Source organism: Stomoxys calcitrans, chromosome 5 (genome assembly GCF_963082655.1).
Source record: "Stomoxys calcitrans chromosome 5, idStoCalc2.1, whole genome shotgun sequence".
NCBI classification, from domain to species: domain Eukaryota; kingdom Metazoa; phylum Arthropoda; class Insecta; order Diptera; family Muscidae; genus Stomoxys; species Stomoxys calcitrans.
Genome location: NC_081556.1, coordinates 37,777,598 through 37,800,040, shown reverse-complemented (window position 1 = coordinate 37,800,040; position 22,443 = coordinate 37,777,598). Strand labels below are relative to the sequence as shown.

General features: G+C 37.8%; 1 protein-coding gene across 3 annotated transcripts in view; it reads left to right on the top strand.

The window, feature by feature from the left end:
- The window catches only part of LOC106082163 (mucin-5AC), a 265,347-nt gene that overhangs the window by 229,110 nt on the left and 13,794 nt on the right, over positions 1 to 22,443 (top strand). The window lies entirely within an intron of this gene.

Genomic DNA, 22,443 nt, shown 5'->3' with positions numbered 1-22,443 from the left:
GAGGTGGGGGAAGGAACTGAAAAAGAAATTAAAAAAAAAAAAACAATAAAATAAAAATAAATTTCTAAAAATTAGATTTTTGATGAAATTGAAACTTTAATGACTGAAACATTACTGGTAATCTTATTTGTAGACAAAATAACCTCAAAATATGTTTCCTCTAGAAATGTCCTCAAATTTTGGGCTTTATTTTCTACAAAAACAAAATATTTAGACAACCTTATTTCTACAGGAAATGTTCCCAAAATAGTGTTATAGAGAATGTATCTAAAAATGGTCTCAAAATGTTGTTATGTAACAGTGTGTTTTACTAGGTGGCGGATATTGCTGATGAAGGATTTCATCTGGTCAATCCGTTACGTACAACTGGCTGTCATGGGATTGTCTATAGAAATGTCCCCAAATATTTCTACTTACAATGTCCCCAAAATTTGATTTCTATAGAAAATGACCTCAAAATTTTTATCTTAGAGGCTATTTCTAATAAAATACGATCATCGTAATGAAATTTTCTAAAAATTTTATAGGAAATGTCCCTGAATATGTGCTCGAAGTTTTATTTTTATAGAAATGGCTTCTAAAAAGAATTTAATGTTTGCTTGTTTTAGCAGCCTTTTTTGGGGACATGGATTTTTAAAGCAAAATTTCTAGAAATTTTAACAAAATTTTAGTGACATATGACATTTATATAGAAAACTGTCTGAACATTTATGGAAAAGAACCCCCAAATGTGTTCAAAATTGTTTATTATGAAAATGTCCCCAAAATGTGTTAAATGCCCCCAAAATATGTTACAATTTTGTAGGAAATGTCTCCGAACATGTGCTCAAAGTTTCATTTTTATAGAAATATCCTCAAAATGGCTTCTAAAAAGAATTTAATATTGACTTGTCTTAGTAGCCCTTTTGGGGTCATGGATTTTTAAATCAAAATTTCTTAAAATTTGAACAAAATTTTAGTGATATATGAAATTTATATAGAAAAATGTCTGAACATTTATGGAAAAAATCCCCAAATGTGTTCAAAATTGTTTATTATGAAAATGTCCCCAAAATGTGTTAAATGCCCCCAAAATATGTTACAATTTTGTAGGAAATGTCTCCGAACATGTGCTCAAAGTTTCATTTTTATAGAAATATCCTCAAAATGGCTTCTAAAATGAATTTAATGTTTGCTTGTTTTAGTAGCCTTTTTTTGGGGACATGGATTTTTAAAGCAAAATTTCTAGTAATTTTAACAAAATTTTAGTGATATATGACATTTATATAGAAAAATGTCTGAATGTTTATGGAAAAAAATCCCCAAATGTGTTCAAAATTGTTTATAATGAAAATGTCCCCAAAATGTGTTAAATGTCCCCAAAATATGTTAAAATTTTTTAGGAAATATCCCTGAATATGTACTCAAAGTTTAATTTTTATCAAAATGTCCCAAAAATGGCTTCTAAAATGAATTTAATGTTTACTGGCTAGTTAGAGTAGCCATGTTCGGGGACATGGAATTTTTATAGCAAAATTTCTCAAAATTTGAACAAAATTGTAGTGATATATGAAATTTATGTAGAACATTTTTTTAACATTTATGGAAAAAGTCCCCAAATGTGTTCAAAATTGTTTATTATGAAAATGTCCCCAAAATGTGTTAAATGTCCCCAAAATATGTTAATTTTGTAGGAAATGTCCCCGAACATGTGCTTAAAGTTTCATTTTTATAGAAATGTCCTCAAAATGGCTTCTAAAATGAATTTAATGTTTGCAGGCTTGTTTTAGTAGCCATTTTTGGGGACATGGGTTTTTATAGCAAAATTTCTCAAAGTTTGAACAAAATTTTTGTGATATATGAAATTGATATAGAAACATGTCTGAACATTTATGGAAAAAGTACCCAAATGTGTTCAAAATTGTTTATTATGAAAATGTCTCCAAAATGAGTTGCTGAAAATGTCCTCAAAATGTGAAATTATTTTCAACTAGAAAAAGCGAGTTAAGTTCGGCCAGGCCGAATCTTTTCTTATCTTATTTGTCAATTTTTTTGCCTGGTATCTATTCATAGGCAAACAAAGGATAATGGATAACAATTTAGATGCTACCAATAGTTCCAAAACTATATCAGGCTGTAAAGCGATTCGGGCTATGCTTGACTAGGATATTGGAGGTCATAGCAAAAGTCATCGTCAAATTTCAGCCAAATCGGATAAGAATTGAGCGCTATAGGGGTTCAAGAAGTAAGATCGTGAGATCGGATTATATGGGAGTTATATCAGGTTATGGACTGAATCACACCATATTTGGCACATATGGTTAAGGTTATAAGAGAAGTTGTTGTACAAAATTTCTGCCAAATCAGATAAGAATTGAGGCACCAGAAGTATAAACGGGAGATCGGTCTATATGGTAGCTTTATCAGGTTATTTACCGATGTAGACCATACTGTATCCAAATGTCCCCAAAAATGGCTACGAAAAATGTCCTCAAAATTTGTTTTCTATAGAAAATTTCATAAAAATTTTATTTCAACAAGAAATTTCACTGAAATATGAAAAATGTATAGAAATAGAAGATGTTTCCGAAAATGTGCTCTATTTGACATGTCCTCTAAAGTTTCTTCCGAAATGTCCTAAAATTATGATTTCATTAGAAAATTTTCTCACACACAATTAGACCCACTGTCCTGGAACCCAATAATGCTTTAATGGCCTGTCCACTAAATCCTGAGTTGCATTCATGGGTAGCTGGGGAAAGCTAAAGGATCATCGGGTCCTTTCTCGTATAGCATTCAGTGCCAGGCAATCCGTGGCCCTCTTAAGCCCGCCCAACGCATCCATAGTATCCAGAATGGAACCGATGTCGAGTGTCTCGGAGTATACCTGCAATCCCGTCCCTGACCTCGTCTTGGAGCCATATGAGAAGACTGAGTTCTCATCTCTTGAAACACAGCTTCCACTTCATCCTCCGTGGAAAACGAATCCCGAAGATCCTTTCTCGGTTCCAGGAAGTGTTAGACCCTCCTCAATCTGCCCAACGCATCCATAATATGGAACCGATGTTGAGTGTCAGTACATCCGCTATCCAGTCTCTGACTCCATCTCAACCTTCCACTCCATCCTCCGGGAAAAGGAATCCCAAAGATTTTTTCGGTGCCAGGAAGTCTAAAACCATCCTCAGTCTGGGCAACGCATCCATAATCCAAGAGAGTTGGGAAAGGCCGAGGTAACCAAATTTTATGGGCCTTCCAAGAGGCCCCTTGGACCATCTAGAGAATTGCAAATTTTGCACATCATCTCGTTAATACCTCAGCTCTAACCTTCTGTTCTGCGGAAGGCCACTGGCGTGGAACGACTGCCTGCCATTGGCAACGGGATATATGCAAGGTGGATCCTTCATTGATAACGACCTGAAGGTCCTTCTCGGAGAGGGAGCGTCCCGATATTCTTGGGTCCCTCCTTTTTTTACAAATGGGTCTAAGCTGGATGGCGGCATCGAGGCAGGGATGTTTTTTGAGTTATTAGAAATTAGGGAGTCACATAGATTTCTGGAAGGGCGCAGTGTCTATCCGGATGGGGTTTTTTCTATCCTCAGGGCTTTGCATGTGAGTCTGAATCAGGCCGGCGATATATGTGAACAGTCAGCCGGCTCTGAAGGCCCTGGCTGCGGTCATAGCTTCCCGGTTGATGCTAGGAGCGTGTCAGTCATTTGGAGGTTGCTGGCAGATTGTGCTAGGTTCGTGGCCATCAAGGGTTGGCGAGGAACGAGGAGGCGGACAAGCGGTCCAGGTAATTCTGTGAGTAAGGCAGGGAACCGCCTGTGCACTGGCTGTTTGGGTTGGTGTATTCTTATTAGGAGATTCTCGGGCACGAAGACTTTTCTTGTCCTTTAGCTAAGGCATTGGCAACTCGACGGCTTTTTTTGCAGGTGGATTCTTGACATGAAGGAGCTGGAAGGGGGCACCGCAGCAGGGGTGTTTGTTGAATTGCAAGGAATAACGGAGTCACATAGATTTCTGGAAGGGTGCAATATCTTTGATACTGAGGTTTTAGCGATCTTTAGGGCCTTGGTTCTTGACTCTTAGTCAGGAGCGGCGGCCCTGTCAGACTATAACGCTATATGTGGACAATCAGGCGGCCCTGAAGGCTCCGATTGCGGGTCATGTGAAGCCTAGGCTTGGTGGGAGATGCCAGAAGAGTCTGAGACGTTTGTCGGCTGCTGTCAGCTTGTGCTGGGTCCCGGGCTGACGTGTTGGCCATGTTTAGATGGCAAATGGATGGATAATAAGGCGAACCCCCTTTGTGCTGACTGTTTAGGATGGTGGATACCTTCTACGGCGATGGTGCAGACTTGGCGTGGGCTGGCGCTGCAGACTGCAAGGTAGCCAAGGCGCTGTGGACGATATTCTCGGAAGCGAGATCCTCGGGCACAAGGACGTCGATTGTCGGGCACGAGGTTCTTGGGATGGAGATTCTCGGGCAATAGAGACTCTTTTGAACTAGGGTTGAGGAAGCGCAATCTTGAATTTTTGGTGGGAGTTCTAAGCGGCTCGGAACAAGGTTGATTTCTGTAAGGTCTATGTGAATTAGGGAGAGTTAGAGACGGTGTGAATACCCTGCGAAAACAGGGGAAAGTCTTAGGATTAATGGTGAGCGCCCCTTTTTTTCCTAAGCTCTCAACAAACTGTCGACCCCTTTGTCTATCTGGACTTTTGTAAGGGCCTGGGTAGCTGAGACTGCGGATCTCTAGTACTTGAGACTTTTCGGTTTCTGCGCCGGCCTTCGTTTGTTTCTATCTGTGTCTGTGTTTCTTCATTATCTAGGACGAACACAAGTATTAAAGGTTTCCGAGTGAAGCGTTTGCCAACTGCGGTTGCCAGCAGCGTACCGTTAAACCTAACAAATCTTTATTCGTACTGAAAAGGCGTGGGCAAGTCTTATAATTAAAGGTGAGCACATCTTTTTTTCTCTAAGCTCTCAACAAATTTTCGCCCCCTTTGTCCATCTGGACTTTTATAAGGGCCTGGGTGGGTTAGACTGCGGATCTCTAGTCCTTGAGACTTTACGGTTTATGCGCCGGACTTCGTTTGTTTCTCTCTGTGTCTGTTTCTTCCTTATCTAGGACGAACACAAGGACCAAAGGTTTCCGAGTGAAGCGTTTCCCAACTGCGGCTGCCCCGTACCGTTAAACCTAACAAATCTCTATTCGTTCTGAAACCTCACATTTTTTCCTTTTTTTTCAAATCATCCTACTGTGCATCGTTTGCATAGCAGCCGGGTTCAAAACCCTCTTAAGTTAGTTTCCGTAGTAGGCCTTTTGTGGTGGCGATCAAAAAGTGGGAATCTAATGCCCACCTGCGGCATACCCTGTGTCTCCTTTTCCCCTTCTCTGGATCTTTCGAAGTGCAGGAGCATCCCTACCCACAATGAGGTTCATCTTCCCTGCAGAAGTCGTTTCCACCAGCAATTCTAACCCTGTATCGAATGCAGTACAGACTTTAAATAAATTTTTTTTATTTCTTTATTAAATTTCCCTCCCCTTTCTAAACCCCCCTCGTTAATTAAATGCCAATCACAACTGATTGTAAACAGTCCAATATACCTACCGGGTCGACTGCCCCTTAAGTCTGCCAAACAATATCCAGCCGACAAACGATTGGCCAGCCACAATTCGAGTAAGTGACATTCAGTCAGTCATAGCCTTCCATGATGGTGACGATGACGATGATGTTTATGGTGGCGACGATGGTAATGGTGGTGGTGGTGGTGGTGGTTATTATGACACATTACAAAAAGGAATACTTCAGATGGGTCCAAGAAAATTTATGAAATATGAGCTCAGTGATTGCGAAAAAAAGGGAAACAAACAAAACGCAAAAGGAAAAATTGAGAAATTCAAGAGAAACAAGGCAGACCGAAACAACAAATAGAAGCTTAAACCAAAGTTCATAAGCGTCAACGAGTCCATTCGTCCAACCATGCGGCTGTCTGTCTGTCTGTCCGTCTATCCATCCATCTGCATATCCACACATGACACTTGCGTTGCATTATTGGTAAGGCGGCCAAAAACAACTGAAGTCCCTGGGTAATAATTTTTAGTCGAACAGATACCTTGGGAAGTACCACAAAATCCACACCATGTTCCACATCCAAGTTATCTATCAGTCAACCAAGTTAAGCAAAAAAAAAAGAACCCCCACAACCAATATAAGACGTTGATGAACAGTCAGACAGACGCAAAGTTATGGTGTGCAAATACTTTTGAAGTTTTCTGCTTCATCCTTATCTAGGGGGGGGGGGAGCCAGTAAAGGCCTCACTCACCAAACAGCTATCAGCTAGCGGCGCTCTCTTCGAAACACTTAGAAAAAGTGAATTATTGAGTTTGGGGGGTTTTTGTTGTTGTTGTAGTTGTTAAGGCCCCATCGTCTTGCCACACCACCAACTGTTACCCCAGTTGCTCACAAATTTTGGCAGTTGGTATTTTTGAGGTTTCTGCATGGAACTGCAGAACCACTTTGACAATTAATTTTATGGCGTCAGGCGTTAAGCTGAGACGATTTGTCTGCAAATGCACACAAATATGTTCGAAATCTGACAGAAATGAATTGATCGCCGCCAAATCACCATAGATTCTGCAACCATGTTGTGCGCCTGTTTGTCTTGTGTGTTGTGTAATGTGGCAACTTTGTTGTCTTCGATTTGGACATTTAATGCGTGAAGCCGTTATTTATTCACTTAGCATTTTGACTGCTCTTTTTCTTTGCAAGTTGCTACACCAGCTCCCCGTTGAGAGCAGGGAGAGAGACAGAGGATGGCAGAAGGGAGGCTATGCGAAAATTGGCATGCATACCAACTTGGCTAATAATCATTGCAATGAATTTTAACATATTCAAAATAAATGATAATGAATGAAGTATTTGACGTTGCGGAAATGTATATAAACGCTTGATAGGATTATGTGTGTTAGCAAGCTCGTTAAACTTTGTTTATGTCTCTATCGGCAACTGCATCATATAATAAAGAAATTAAATTATTGCCTAATAAGCAAAAATGAGAAACATTTTCACTAAGGCGCAAAAGCGAAAACTTTACCATTTTTTTTATGCAAAACTGCAAGCCACCTGTTATTGAGGTACTAAGGGAATTCCTGAATTTGATATGAAAAACTACAAAAAGAAGCATACCCTAGGGCTTAGCTAAGTGTGTAAGAACCCCAGGACAAATAAAAACTGCAAGGACTCTGCTAAAAATTATCCCGAAGGAAAGGGTAGTTAAACTTTTCCTAATGGAAAAATACCACAACTACACTTTTCTTAAGCCAAGGGCACTTTCCCACAGCAAAAGGTACTAAAACTACCCCTTCCCAACGGAGAGGGAACTTAATCTACCCTTTCTCAGAGAAAAGGGTACTAAAACTACCCCTTTCAGAGGAAATTGTATAAAAACTACCCCTTCCCAACGCAGAGGGTACTAAAACTAAACTTTCCGAGAGGAGAGGGTACTAAAACCACTATTTTGCGAAGAAAGGGGTACTAAAACCTTTCACTGAGGAAAGGATACAAACACTACTTAAACTACAATTTCCGAAGGAAAGGGTCCCAAAACTACAATCTTCCGAAGAAAAGTGTACTTAAACTACCTTTTTCCAAAGGAAAGGGTATTAAAAGTACACCTTTCAAAAAGAAATGGTATTAAAACTACCCCTAAAATTAAAAATACCCCAACGCAGAGGGTGCTAAAACTAAACTTTCCGAGAGGAGAGGGTACTAAAACCACTATTTTCCGAAGAAAGGGGTACTAAAAACTTTCACTAAAAAAAGAGTACTAACACTACCCTTTCCCTAAGGATAGTGTACTCAAACTACAATTTCCAAAGGAAAAGGTACTAAAACTAAAATTTTTCGTAGAAAAGTGTACTAAAACTTTCTCGGAGGAAAATGTACTAAAACTATCCTTTCCCTAAGGAAAGAGTACTACAACTACCCTTTCGTTAAGGAAATGGTATTAAAACTACCTTTTCCCTAAGGAAAGGGTACTACAACTACCCTTTCGGTAAAAAAGAACGGTACTAAAACTACCATTTCCTAAGGATAGTGTACGAAAACTCCAATTTCCCTTAGGAAAGTGTACTAAAACTACCCTTCCCTAAGAAAAGGGTACTAAAACTACCCTTTGCCCAAGAAAAGGGTACAAAACATTCCTTGCCCTAAAAAAGGGTACTAAATCTATCCTTTCTACAAGGACAGTGTACTAAAACTACAATTTCCAAAGGAAAGGCTACTTAAACAAAAATTTTCCGAAGAAAAGTGTACTAAAAACTTTCTCGGAGGAAAAGGTACTAAAACTACCCTTTCCCTAAGGATAGTGTACTAAAACTACAATTTCCAAAGGAAAAGGTACTTAAACTCAAATTTTCCAAAGAAAAGTGTACTAAAACTTTCTCGGAGGAAAAGGTACTAAAACTACTATTTCCCTAAGGAAAGGATACTACGACTACCCTTTCGTTAAGGAAATAATACTAAAACTACCCTTTCGCTAAGGAAATGGTACTACAACTAGCCTTTCGTTAAGGAAGCGGTACTAAAAATACCCTTTTCTAAGGATAGTGTACTAAAACTACCATTCCCTAAGAAAAGAGTACTAAAACTACCCTTTGCCCAAGAAAAGGGTAAAAAACTATCCTTGCCCTAAGAAAAGGTTACTAAAACTACCATTTCCCCACGGATAGTGTACTAAAACTACTATTTCCGAAGGAAAAGGTACTAAAACTAAAATTTTCCGAAGAAAAGTGTACTAAAACTTTCTCGGAGGAAAAGGTAGTAAAACCACCCTTTCCCTAAGGAAAGAGTACTAAAACTATCATTGCCCTAAGAAAATGGTACTAAAACAACCCTTTCCCTAAGGATAAGGTACTAAAACTACAATTCCCTTAAAGGAAGTGTACTAAAACTACCCTTCCCTTAGAAAAAGGTACTAAAACTTTCCTTTGCCCAAGGAAAGGGTACTAAAATTCCATTTTCCCTAAGGAACGTGTACTAAAACTACCTTTCCCTAAAAAAGGTACTAAAACAACCCTTTCCCTAAGGATAGTGTACTAAAACTACAATTTCCCTAAGGAATGTGTACTAAAACTACCATTCCCTAAAAAGGGTACTAAAACTACCCTTTGCCCAAGGAAGGGTACTAAAATTACCCTTTGCCTAAGGAAAGGGTACTCAAACTATCCTTGCCCTAAGGAAAAGGTACTAAATCTACCCTTTCCTAAGGATCGTGTACTAAAACTACACTTTCCCTAGGGAAAGAGTATTTAAACTACCCTCTCTCTAAAGAAAGGGTTCTTAAACTACACTTTCCCTAAGGAGAGGGTACTACAACTATCCTTTGCCTAAAAAAAGAGTACTAAAACACCCCTTACCTAAGGATAGTGTACTAAAACTACAATTTCCCTAAGCAAAGGGTACTAAAACTACCCTTTTTCCTATGGAAAGGGTTCTAAAACTAACGTTTCCTTAAGGAAAGGGCACTAAAGCTACCTTTTGCCTAAGAAGATCGTACCAAAACTACCCCTTCCCCAAGGAAAGGATACTAAGAAAGAGTACCAAAACTACCCATTACTAGGAAAGAATACTAAAACTATCCTTTCCTTTAGGAACGGGTACTGAAAATACCCTTCCCAAAAAAAGGATACTAAAACTACCCTTTGCCCAAGGAAAGGGTACTAAAACTACCCTTTGCCTAGGGAAAGGAAACTACAGCTACCCTTGCCCAAAAAAAGGGTACTAAAACAACCCTTTCCCTAAGGATAATGTACTAAATTTACAATTTCCCTAAGAAAAGGGTACTAAAAATACCCTTTCCTTAAGGACATTAAAACTACTCTTTGCCTAAGAAAATCGTACAAAAACTATCCCTTCCCTAAGGAAAGGGTACTAAAACTACCCTTTGCCTAAGTAAGAGTACCAAAACTTCTTTCCGAAAGGAAAAGTGTACTAAAACTACCCTTTTCCAAAGGAAACGGCACCAAAGTAACCATTTTCCAATGAAATGGATTTTTAAGGAAAGAGTACAAAAACTAATCCTTCATAAATAAAACGGTACTAAAAATATCCTTTCCCAAAGGAAAAAGTACTGAAACTACCCTTTTCCAAAATAAAGGGTTCTATGGGTCCTTTCCTTAAGAAGAATGTACTTAAGCAACCGTTTTCAGAGTAATAAGATACTAAATTTAACATTTCCTGAAGCGAAATGAAATAAAGTTATCCCTTCCCAAAGGAAATTGTACTTAACCTTACAATATGTCTTGAGAAAGGGTACTTAACCTTACCCTTTTCCTAGAGAAAGGGTACTTTACCTTACCCTTTGTCTAGAAAAAACTTACTTAACCTTATCCTTTGTCTGGACAAAGAGTACTTTACTTTACCCTTTGTCGGCAAATGCGAATTTGGCCATGAACATTCCGCTATGGAATAGTGCAAACCCTTTTCTGGTTAATGTTTTTACCCTAACAATTTGTCTAGGGTAATGATTACAAAATTACCCTGGCCTTTTTCTAAGAAAGGTTTACTAATGCCTTATGAAGATCTCAAAATTGAACCACTTTGCACTACACTAATTTTCCTCAATATCCCATCAAATCCTTGTAAGGCGGTCTCTTTCAATACTGACTCAGAAGCAAACCTTCTTTAATCGTTAAATCTCTTCTGATTGATAAAACTTTCTTTTCTTTTGGTGTAATTTCATAAGTCGTTCTCAACTTTACATTTACCATCATACCCCATCAAATCATCATCTATGCAACCATGGCCATGGCAATGTGCAAACAATTACAATGCTGACTTTTTAGTTTAAACACATATCAACATCGCCTAACACCAACTACAACTAGAAAGGCAATAAAAATCCGCATAGGCATATATATGTCTGCCTGACTATACATGGACAAGCAACATACTAATGTTTGCATACGTACCCAGCAATAATATAAACTGAATAGATGGATGGACGCTTGAGTGGATGGTTGGTTCTTGGGATGGATGGCAGCATAGATGGTAGATTGCCTGGTCTGGTACTTATGTTCCTATATCGGTCGTGCGGTTTCTTCTATGTTTATTTGCTATTTTTGCGCCAAAGAATATAAATTTAATTACCACCACCACAAGTCGTCTCCGTCATCGTTTATATGGAGCCCCTGAGCCGGCATAAAAGCTCAACGAGAATGTGAGCTCTCCACAATTCTTGTAGCCATAAAGACTTAACATGAACTGCAATAAGTAAATAGTTAAGTAAACGACGCCAAGTAACACCTTCCTTGATGACCACATAACCACAAGAACTAACCAACCAAAAACCACCATTATAACAATCTCTGCCTACCCATTCATAACCTACCGCCCTCACCATACGCATCTGATCACAAGAGAAAAACGTATATTAACTTCTGAGAGATGCACGTTGAAAGGTACTGTGGTACAAAATCAACAAAAAATGAGGAAAAATTTGGAAAATTGTATAAAAAGTACTTAAACTAACATTTTCCTTTGGAAAGGGTACTTAAACCAACCTTTCCCTTTGTAAAGGGTAATAAAACTACCCTTTCCTTTTGGAAAAGTTGCTAAAACTACCCTTTTCCTTTAGAAAGGGTACTAAAACTTCCCTTTCAGTATGGAAAGGGTACTAAAAATACAATATCTTTCTGGAAAGTTTACTAAAACTACCCTTTCTCTTAGGAAAGGTTACTAAAACTACCCTTTCCTTTTGAAAAGTCCTTTGGAAGAGTACTAAAACTACCCTTTCCTTTCGGAAAAGTTGCTAAAACTACCCTTTTCCTTAGGAAAGACTACTAAAACTTCCCTTTCTCTATGGAAAGGGTACTGAAACTACCCTCTCTAAAGGGAAGGCGTACTAAAACTACCCCTTTGAAAGGAAAGGGTACTAAAACTACCTTTTTCCTTTGAAAATGGTACCAAAACTACCCTTTCCTTAAGGAAAGGATACTTAATCTACCCTTTCCAAAACAAATCTTTCCTTTCCTATCCAAAAATGTTCTCAAATTACCCTTTCGCTTTGGAAAGAGTACTTAAACTACCCTTTCCCTTTGGGAATGGTGCTAAAACTACCCTTTTCTTTGGAAAGCGTACTAATTCAACCCGTTTGCTTTGGAAAGGGTACTAAAACTACCCTTTCTCTTGGGAAAGGGTACTCAAATTACCCCTTTGTTTCGGAAAGGGTACCAAAACTACCCTTTCTCTTTGGAAAGGATACTCAAACCCCTTTGGAAAGGGTACTAAAACTACCCTTGCCCAAAGGAAAGGGTACAAAAGCTACTTTTTCCCTTAGGATTTAGTACTAAAACTACCCTTTTCCTTTGGAAAGGGTACTAAAACTTCCCTTTCTCTATGGAAAGGGTACTGAAACTACCCTCTCCAAAGGGAAGGCGTACTAAAACTACCCCTTTGAAAGGAAAGGGTACTAAAACTACCTTTTTCCTTTGAAAAGGGTACCAAAACTATCCTTTCCTTAAGGAAAGGATACTAAATCTACCCTTTCCAAAACAAATCTTTCCTTTCCTATCCAAAAATGTTCTCAAATTACCCTTTCGCTTTGGAAAGTGTACTAATTCAACCCTTTTGCTTTGGAAAGGGTACTAAAACTACCCTTTCTCTTGAGAAAGGGTACTAAAATTACCCCTTTGTTTCGGAAAGGGTACCAAAACCACCCTTTCTCTTTGGAAAGGATACTCAAACCCCTTTGGAAAGGGTACTAAAACTACCCTTGCCCAAAGGAAAGGGTACAAAAGCTACCCTTTCCCTTAGGATTTAGTACTAAAACTACCCTTTTCCTTTGGAAAGGGTACTAAAACTTTCCTCACCTTTCGAAAAGTGTTCTCAAATTACTCTTTCCCTTTGAAAAGGGTACATAAACTACCCTTTTTGGGAATGGTGCTAAAACTACCCTTTCTCTTTGGAAAGAGTACTAATATATCCCTTTTGCTTTGGAAAGGGTAACTAAACTACCCTTTCCCTTTGGGAATGGTGCTAAAACTACCCTTTACCTTTGGAAAGGGTACTAATACATCCCTTTTGCTTTGGAAAGGGTAGTTAAACTACCCGTTCTCTTTGGAAAGGGTACTAAAACTACCCTTTCTCTTGTGAAAAGGTACCAAAATTACCCCTTCGCCGCGGAAAGGTACTAAAATTACCCCTTCGCCTCGGCAAGGGTACTAAAACTACCCTTTTTCTTTGCAAAGGATACTCAAACTACCCTTTCCAAAGGGAAAGGGTTCTAAGAGTACCCTTCACCTTGGAAAAGTGTACTAAATTATCCTTTCTTTTTGGGAAGGGTACTAAAGCTACCCTTTCCCTTTGAAAACAGTACTTAAACTACCCTTTCCCTTTAGGAATGGTTCTAAAACTACCCCTTCCCTTTGGGAAGGGTACTAAAACTACCCTTTCTCTTGGAAAAGGGTACTAAAATTACCCCTTTGCTTCGGAAAGGGTACCAAAACTACCCTTTCTCTTTGGAAAGGAAACTCAAACTAAAAACTACTCAAACAAAAACTACCCTTTCCTTTAGGATTGAGTACTAAAACTACCCTTTCTCTTTGGAAAGGGTACTAATTCAACCCTTTTGCTTTGGAAAGGGTACTAAAGCTTTCCTTTCCATTTGGAAAGGTAATAAAACTACCCTTTCGCATTGGAAAGGATGCTAAAACTACCCTTTCTTTTTGGAAAGGATACTAAAACTACCCCTTCCCTTTGAGAAGGATACTAAAACCACCCTTTCCCTTTGGAAAAGATACTAATACTACCCTTTCCCTTTGGAAAGGATACTTAAGCTACCATTTCCATTTGGAAAGGGTACTAAAACTACCCATTCCCATTGGGAATGGTGCTTAAACTACCCTTTCTCTTTGAAATGGATACTAAAACCACCCCTTCTCTTTGCAAAGAGACCTAAAACTATCATTTACTTAGGAAAAGGTACTAAACTTACCTTTCCCTTTGGTAAGGGTACTAAAACTACCCTTTCGCTTTGGAAAGGGTACTAAAACTACCCTTTCCCTTTGGGAGGAGTACTAAAACTATCCTTTTCCGTTGAGAAGGATACTAAAACTACCCTTTCCCTTTGGAAAGGGTACTAAAACTACCCTTTCGCTTTGGAAAGGGTACTAAAACTACCCTTTCTCTTTGGAGAGGATACTAAAACTGCTCTTTCTCTTTGGAAAGAGTACTAAAACTATCCTTTTCCGTTGAGAAGGATACTAAAACTACCCTTTCCCTTTGGAAAGGGTACTAAAACTACCCTTTACCTTTGGAAAGGGTACTAAAACTACCTTTTCGTTTTGGAAAGGGTACTAAAACTACCCTTTAGCTTTGGAAAGGGTACTAAAAGTACCCTTTACCTTTGGAAAGGGTACTAAAACTACCCTTTGCCTTTGGAAAGGGTACTTAACTACCCTTTCCCTTTGGGAAGGGTACTAAAACTACCGTCTCCCTTTGGAAAGGGTACTAAAACCACCCTTTCCCAGAGGAGAGTGTACCAAAACTACTCTTACCCTTTAGAAAGGGTACAAGAATTATACTCCTTGGAAAGTGTACTAAAATTATACTTTCCCTTTTTGAAGTGTACTAAAACTACCCAACTACCAAAACTAAACTATGCTTTCCCTTTGGAAAGAGTACTAAATCTACCCTTTCCCTTTAGAAAGGGTACTAAAGTAACTATCACCCTTTGGAAAGGGTACTAAAACTACCTTTATCTAAGGACAGGGTACTAAAACTACCCCTTCCCTTTGGAAAGGGTATCAAAACTATTCTTTTCCTTTGGAAAATTTACTAAAACTACCCCTTCCCTTTTGAAAAGTGTTCTAATACTACCCTTTTTCTTTGGAAAAGGTACTAAAGCTCCCGTTTTCCTTTCGAAACAGTACTACAATTAGCCTTTCCCTTTCAAACGGGAATTTAAATTACCCTTTGGAAGAGTACTAAAATTACCCTTTCCCTTTGGAAAGCGTACCAAAACTATCTTTTCCCAAAGGAAAGGTTATTAAAACTTCCCTTACCTATTGGAAAAGGGTACTAAAACTATCCTTGCCCTTTGGAAAGGGTGCTAATGGAATCCTTCCCTTTTGAAAGTGTGCTAAAACCACCCTTTCCCAGAGGAGAGTGTACCAAAACTACCCTCTTCCTGTAGAGAGGGTACTAAAATTATACTTGCCCTTTGAAAAGTGTACTAAAATTATACTTTCCCTTTTTAAAGTGTACTTAAACTACACTTTCCCTTTGGGAAAGGGTACTTAATCTACCCTTTCCTATAGGAAGGGGTACTAGAACTATCCCTTCCCTTTGGAAAGAGTACTTAAACTACCATTTCCCTTTGGAGAAGGTACTAAAGCTACCTTTTCCCTTTAAAAGTGTACTATGGCTACCCTTTCCCATTGAAACGGGTATTTTCCTTTCCCTTAGAAACGGGTACTAAAGCTACCTTGTCCCTAAGAAAGGGCTTCTTAAACTACCCTTTCCCCTAGAAATCTACCCTTTCCCATAGAAAAGGATACTAAAGCTACTTTTCCCATAGAAAAGGGTACTTAAGCTACCATTTCCCCTAGAAAAGGGTACTGCAACTTACTTTTTACCTAGAAAAGTGTACTTAATTTACTTTTTTCTCTAGGTAAGGGTACTAAAGCTACCTTTCCTAAGGGAAAGTGTACTAAAAGTTAGTTTTTCCTCAGCAAATGGACTGAAATTGACTTTTCCTAAGTAAATGATACTAAAACTTCCCTTCCCTCAAGGAAAGTCTATAGTTAGTACTCTTTCTAAAGGTAGGACTACTTAAATACTTATTTTCCAAAGAAAAAAGTATTTAAACTACCCTTTTCTACTTAAGGTTAAAATACACTTTTTTATTCGATTCCCAACTACTGTCCCCTAGATTACTTCCTTCTCCAATAATAATAATAATAATGTATCTTCACAACAACAAAACCTTTTAATCTTCAGAGTAGCAACACCTCATGGCTGAGTGTATAACCACAAGCGTGTGTAGTGCGTGCAATATATTTGCCAACAATCTCAATTGCAAACAAAAACTGAATGCTTCTTGCTTGCCAACGATACTGTTTTCAGTTGTTCCGCATTTATGAACATCAAGTGCTCGGGTGAAGACACAACGCTGGAGGAACTAAAGAAAATGACTCAAATCGCCTAAGAATTTTCTGCAGAATCAAAAAAAAAAATAAAAAACGAACCAAAGATTAAACGTTTTAGTTTAAAATGATGCCCAATGTCCAGCTAGCACCTAGCTGAATGGCTGGATGGCTTGATGCTGTTAAAAGACCTGTTTCAACCATTCAAATGTCCATCCATCCACCTCAAATCGTACAATATGAGATATTATGAGAGCAGTCAAGTTGCTGCGCCGTTACAATGTGTAAAAGCGGCTAAATATTAACGCCATGCGCTGACCACAATGTGGCCTGCATTGCTGTTTCATGGGTTGTGTTGGATTTTGTTGTGGGGCCAAAAGCCAGGCGTGCTGTGGTTTGGACATAAGTTGGAGCGTACATGGAGAGTGAGCAGCCAGCAGTCGGTTAGTCGGCGGCTACAGCAGCAGCAGCCATCAATCCGCCAGGCATTTCGAGTGGGGGCTTTCAAGTATTTCACTCATTTATTAGTACAATAATTGACTGTGGCAATGAGGATGAATACCTCGAGTATGGGCTGTTTGTTGCTGACCATGTTGCTGCTGTTGTAGCTGCCGTTTTTGCCTTGCCTTGCCAGCCAAAGCCAACCAGCCAGCCAGCCAGCCACCTCTTGATGAGGTTGCTATTGAATTGTGGTTCTTGTTGTTATTGTGGTTCTGACATGTGGTTGTTGTTGTTATTGTTGTTGTTGTAAGCGTATAGCCTTTTTCTGCTGGTTTTGTTTTTGTTTTCGTTTTATTGTCGATGTCAATGGCAACATCTAAGGCTAGAAATGAATAGCAAAAATTGCTGTAGCCTCCTGCTACTACCTCGTTTGCCACTTGAGAGTATAATTTTCCACTCGTCAAAATATCTTTTAAGGTTCAATATCCCGCTTTTCAAGAGTTTCGTTTTGTTTTGTTGTATAGTCATCGTCGTTGTCGTTGTCGTCGTCACTGTTGTTCTGATGGACAGTTGCAATCACAAAATCTGAAATGCATTGAATTGAATGCCTTCGAAAATCAGGCATATAGTAGCTTGCAATTATTCAGTTCATTTAATGGTGTTGTGACCCAGATCACAAAAAAGACAACGAATAATTAATAATCGTAGGGTGGCAGGAAAAAAACAAAAATGATGTAGTAGAAAGGGAAACGGGTTTCAAAGCCTTTTGAAGGGTAATGTACACAAATTCAAAATTTTGTCATAAAAACTTGGTTTTCTTTAGTCTACTAAGTAGAAATGTGAATCCTTGATTTTGTAATAAAAAAAATATTTGAATATCATTGGGCGTATGATTGATATTAATAGAATGTTTATATAGGCGTATACTTTATATGGGTACTCTTTAACCAATAATCATACGTCCCAATGGCTAAAAATTGTTTAGAAAGTCACAGCACAAATCAAACACAATATTAACAAGACTTTTAAAAATTGCGTTTTTAGAGAATCGGGTGAAAATATATATGTGGCCATATTGCCATATTGTTTTACATGAGAGCTATAATTTTCACTGAGACTATTTCGAGACCATTCCTGAGACTTCTAATAATCGCAACTAATCTAACTATAATCATTGAAAGCATTCATGCAAAGTTTCAAGATAGCATGCTTCTAAAAGATGGGCGGAAGGACATTGCCCGATGAACTCAAAGTGGCATAACCAGTGTTGCCAATTTAATTATTTTTCTAATAAGTTTGAATGTGTTTTTTTTTTCAAACTCAACAAATTCTGCTATTCAGGTTATAAACAAGTTTGGGTGAAATGAATTTTGGGGGATTTTTTTTTTCAAACTATCACAGCCAGTGTTGCCACTTGGAGAAATTTTTCCCTTTAAAAATGTTTTTCAATTTTTTATTATTTTTTAAATTGTTTTATGTTTTATCTGAAGTGCTTCTCCAAATGTCGTAAACAGTGTTGCCAATTAGAAAATTTTTGATTACAATACAAAAAAATGTTTTTAAAAATAAAATAAAAAATAAAATCTTGAAAGATTTTTTTTTGTAAAAATTTGAAAAGATTTTTTTTTTATAAAATCTTGACTTGAATCTTTAAAAATGTAATTCCATTTCATATACATGTAAATGTGTATGCATTTGTGTCGATTTACATAAGACTTCATTACAATTACCCAAGTACTACAACTTCCATTCGTTTACTTGGCCTGAGGCCAATTTGTTAGCAACAATTTGCAAGATTGTCATCTCAACAACAACGAAACATTTGAACGCTGGGATTTTTTCATCTAACCCCCCCTCTCCCTTTAAATAATGGGCATATTGACAGCCCCAACATATGAACATGAGATGCTTTATCGGTTTGCCATCTATGGAAATTGAATAATAATAGCATGAAGATGAAATAGAAAAAGATTTACTCGGTACATGCTGTTAGCGATAGTCGGATATTTACTTTGACATAGAAGCTCTGTTAGTTCCAAGTGTTGAAATGTGGTTTGACAACACAGGCTATGGTCAGGGAAAAAAGAAAATGTTTTCAAATGTGAAGGGAAAAAAAGAGGGAAGCATTTCCAATAGGAAAAGTTTGTTTTAGTACCAATTTCTTTGGAGAAGGAAAGTTTTAGTATCCGTTTCTTAGGGAAAGAAAGTATTCGCATCCTTCCATAGGAAAAAAGTAGTTTTAGTTCCTCTTCCTTAGGAAGAAAGCAGCTTTATTACCGCTTTCTTAGGGAAAATTTTGTCTTAGTATTCTTTACTGAGGGACCAGTTGGTCTTAGAACTTTTAGTAACCTTAGGGAAAAGTTAGTATAAGAACCTACCGTTTTCTTAGGGAAAATTTTTCTGAGGGACCAGTTGGTCTTAGCACCCTTTCCTTAGAGACAGGGAACTTTCAGCAACCTTAGGGAAATGTTAGTTTTAGAACCATTTCCTGAGAAAAAAGCGAAATTTAGAACCCTTTATTAGGGAAAAGAGTGGTCTAAGTACCCTTTCCAAGGAGTAAGGGTAGTTTTAGTACTCTTTCCAAGCAGAAATGATAGTTTTAGCAAATTTTCTAAGAGAAAGTGTAGCTTAATTATCATTTTCTAAGAGAAAGGGTAGTGTTATTTAACTTTCTGAGCGAAAGGATAGCTCATATAGACTTTCCAATGGAAAAGGGCAGCTTCAGGGTAGCTTAAGTACCCTTTCCTTCAGGAAAAGGTAGATTTAGTAACCTCTTCTTCGCGAAAGGGTAGTTTTAGTACCCTTTAATTAGGGAAAGGGCAGCTTTAGTACCCTTTACTTAGGGCAACAGAAGTTTTGGTACACCTTTCTTAGAAATAGAACAGCTTTAGTACCATTTTCTTAGAAAAAGATACTTTTAGTAGAAAAGGATAGGTTTAGTAGGTTTAAGTATCCTTTCCTTAGTAAAAGGGTGGTTTTAGTACCCTTTCCTTAGTAAAAGGGTAGTTTTGGTACACTTTCCTTAGTGAAATGATAGATTTTGTACCCTTTCCATAAGCAATGGTAGTTTTACCATCCTTTCCTGAGGAAAAGTTTTGTTTAAGTACCCTCCCCCTATCGAAAGGGTAGTTTTTGTACCCTTTCCTTAGCGAAAAGTAGTTTAAGAAACGTTTTCTTTGGGTAGTTTTATTATTTTTTCCTTAGCGAAAGGGTAGTTTAAGTACCGTTTCCTTTGGGAAAGGGTAGTTTTAGTACCCTACCCCGAGGGAAGGGTTAGTTTTAATAGTAAATATTTTTATTACCATTTGCCTAAGAAAAGGGTACTTTTAGTGCCCTTCCTTAGGGACAAGGCAGCTTTAGTATACCTTTTTAGGGAAAAGGTAGTTTGAGTACACTTTCCTTTGGAAAAGGGTAGTTTTAAAAACCTTTCCTTATCGAAAGGGTGGTTTTAGTACCCCTTCCTTATCGAAAGGGTGGATTTAGTACCCTTTCCTTATCGAAAGGATAGCTTTAACGTCCTTTCCTTATCGAAAGGGTAGTTTTAGTACCCTTTTCTTAGTTAAAGGGTAGTTGTTGTACCCTTTTCTTAGGTAAAGGGTAGTTTTTGTACCCTTTTCTTAGGTAAAGGGTAGTTTTAGTACCCTATCTTTAGAAAAAAGGTAGCTTTAGTATCCCTTCCGTAAAGAAAGACTAGTTTAAGTACCCTTTCCTTAAGGAAAGTGTTGGATAAGTACCCTTTCCTTGGGAAAGGGTAGTTTTAGTACCCTTTCCTTAAGGAAAGTGTTGGTTTAGTACCCCTTCCTTAAGGAAAGTGTTGGTTTAGTACCCTTTCCTTCATGAAAGGTTAGTTTTAATATCCGTTTCTTTGGGAAAAGGTAATTTGTGTACCCTTTTCTTAAGGAAAGGTAGACTTAGTACCCTCTCCTTTCAGACAGGGTAGTTTTAGTACCCTTTGCTTAGGAAAAAGGTAATTTTAGTACCCTTGCCTTAAGGAAGGATAGTTTTAGTACCTTTTTCTTTTGGTAAGGGTAGTTTTAGTACTCTTTCTTTAAGTAAAGGGAAGTTTTAGTTACCCTTAGTATCCTTCCCTTAAAGAAAAGTAAATTTAGTATCCTTTCCTTAAGTACAGATAGATGTAGTACCCTCTCCTTTTGGAAACGGTAGTTTTAGTATCCTTTATTTTAGGAAAGGGAAGTTTTAGTTCCCTTTCTTTAAGCAAAGTGTAGTATAAGTACCCTTTCCTAGGGGAAAGTGTTAGTTTAGTACCCTTTTCTTCCAGAAGGGTAGTTTTAGTACTCTTTCCTTCGAGAAATAATAGTTTTAGTACTCTTTCCATCGGGAAATAGTAGTTTTAGTACCCTTTCCTTCGGGAAATAGTAGTTTTAGTACTCTTTCCATCGGGAAAGGGTAGTTTTAGTACCCTTTTTTCGGGAAGGTGTAGTTTTGGTGCCCCTTCCTTCGGGAAAGTGTAATTTTATTACCCTTTTTTCGGGAAAGTGTAGTTTTTGTACCCTTTTCTTCGGGAACTCGTAGTTTTAGTACACTTTCCTTCAGGAAATTATAATTTTAGTGCCCTTTAAGCTTTAGTAGACTTTCCTACTGGAAAGGGTGGTTTTAGTTGCCTTTCCTTCAGGAAAGGTTAGTTTTAGTACGCTTTTCTTCGGGAAAGTGTATTTTTTGTTCCCTTTTCTTCAGGAAAGAGTAGTTTTAGTACCCTTTCCTTAAGAAAATGGTAATTTTAGTACATTTTCCTTAAGAAAAAACTATGAAAATATAGTTTTAGTACCCTTTACTTCGGGAAAAGGATAGTTTTAGTATCCTTTTCTTTGGGAAAGGTTAGTTGTAGTACCCTTTCTTCGGGAAAGGGTAAATTTAGTACCCTTCGCTTAGGAAAAGGGTAGTTTTAATACCCTTTAGTGTCCTTTCCTTAAGGAAAGGGTGGTTTTTGTACCCTTTCCTTAAGGAAAGTGTAATTTGAGAACCCTTTCCTACCCTTTCCTTCTGGAAAGGGTAGCTTTAGTGGCCTTTCCTTCAAGAAGGGGTACTTTTAATAGACTTTCCTTCGAGAAAGTGTAGTTTTAGTACCCTTTCCTTAAGGAAAGGGTAGTTTTAGTACCCTTTTCATCGGGAAGAGGGTAGTTTTAGTATGTTTTTCTTCGAGAAAAGGGTAGTTTTAGTTTTCTTTTCTTTGGGAAAGGGTACATTTAGTACCCTTTCTTCGCGAAAGGGTAAATTTAGTACCCTTTACTTGGGAAAAGATTAGTTTTAGTACCCTTTTCTTCAGGAAAGTGCAGTTTTAGTACCCTTTCCTTTAGAAATGTTAGTTTTATTACAAATTTCTTTAGGAAAGGATAGTTTAAGTACCCTATCCTTTTGAAAGGTCTATTTTTAGTACCCTTTCTGTTAGGAAAGTGCAGTTTTAGTACCCTTTCCTTTAGGAAAGTGCAGTTTTAGTACCCTTTCTTTTTTTCGCTTTTTTAGGAACGGGTAGTTTTAGTACCTTTTCCTTCAAAAAATTTAATTTTAGGACCATTTCCGTTAATCTAGATGAACTTCAAGATGTTATCTCTTTTTTAGTTCTAGTCCTGTTCCAGGTGACTATTACATAGGTTCTTATATTGGATTGCCCAAAAAGTAATTGCGGATTTTTCATATAGTCGGCGTTGACAAATTTTTCACAGCTTGTGTCTCTGTAATTGCATTCTTTCTTCTGTCAGTTATCAGCTGTTACTTTTTGCTTGCTTTAGAAAAAAAGTGTAAAAAAGTATATTTGATTAAAGTTCATTCTGAGTTTTATAAAAAATGCATTTACTTTCTTTTAAAAAATCCGCAATTACTTTTTGGGCAACCCAATAAATTGGATAACGTGGATTC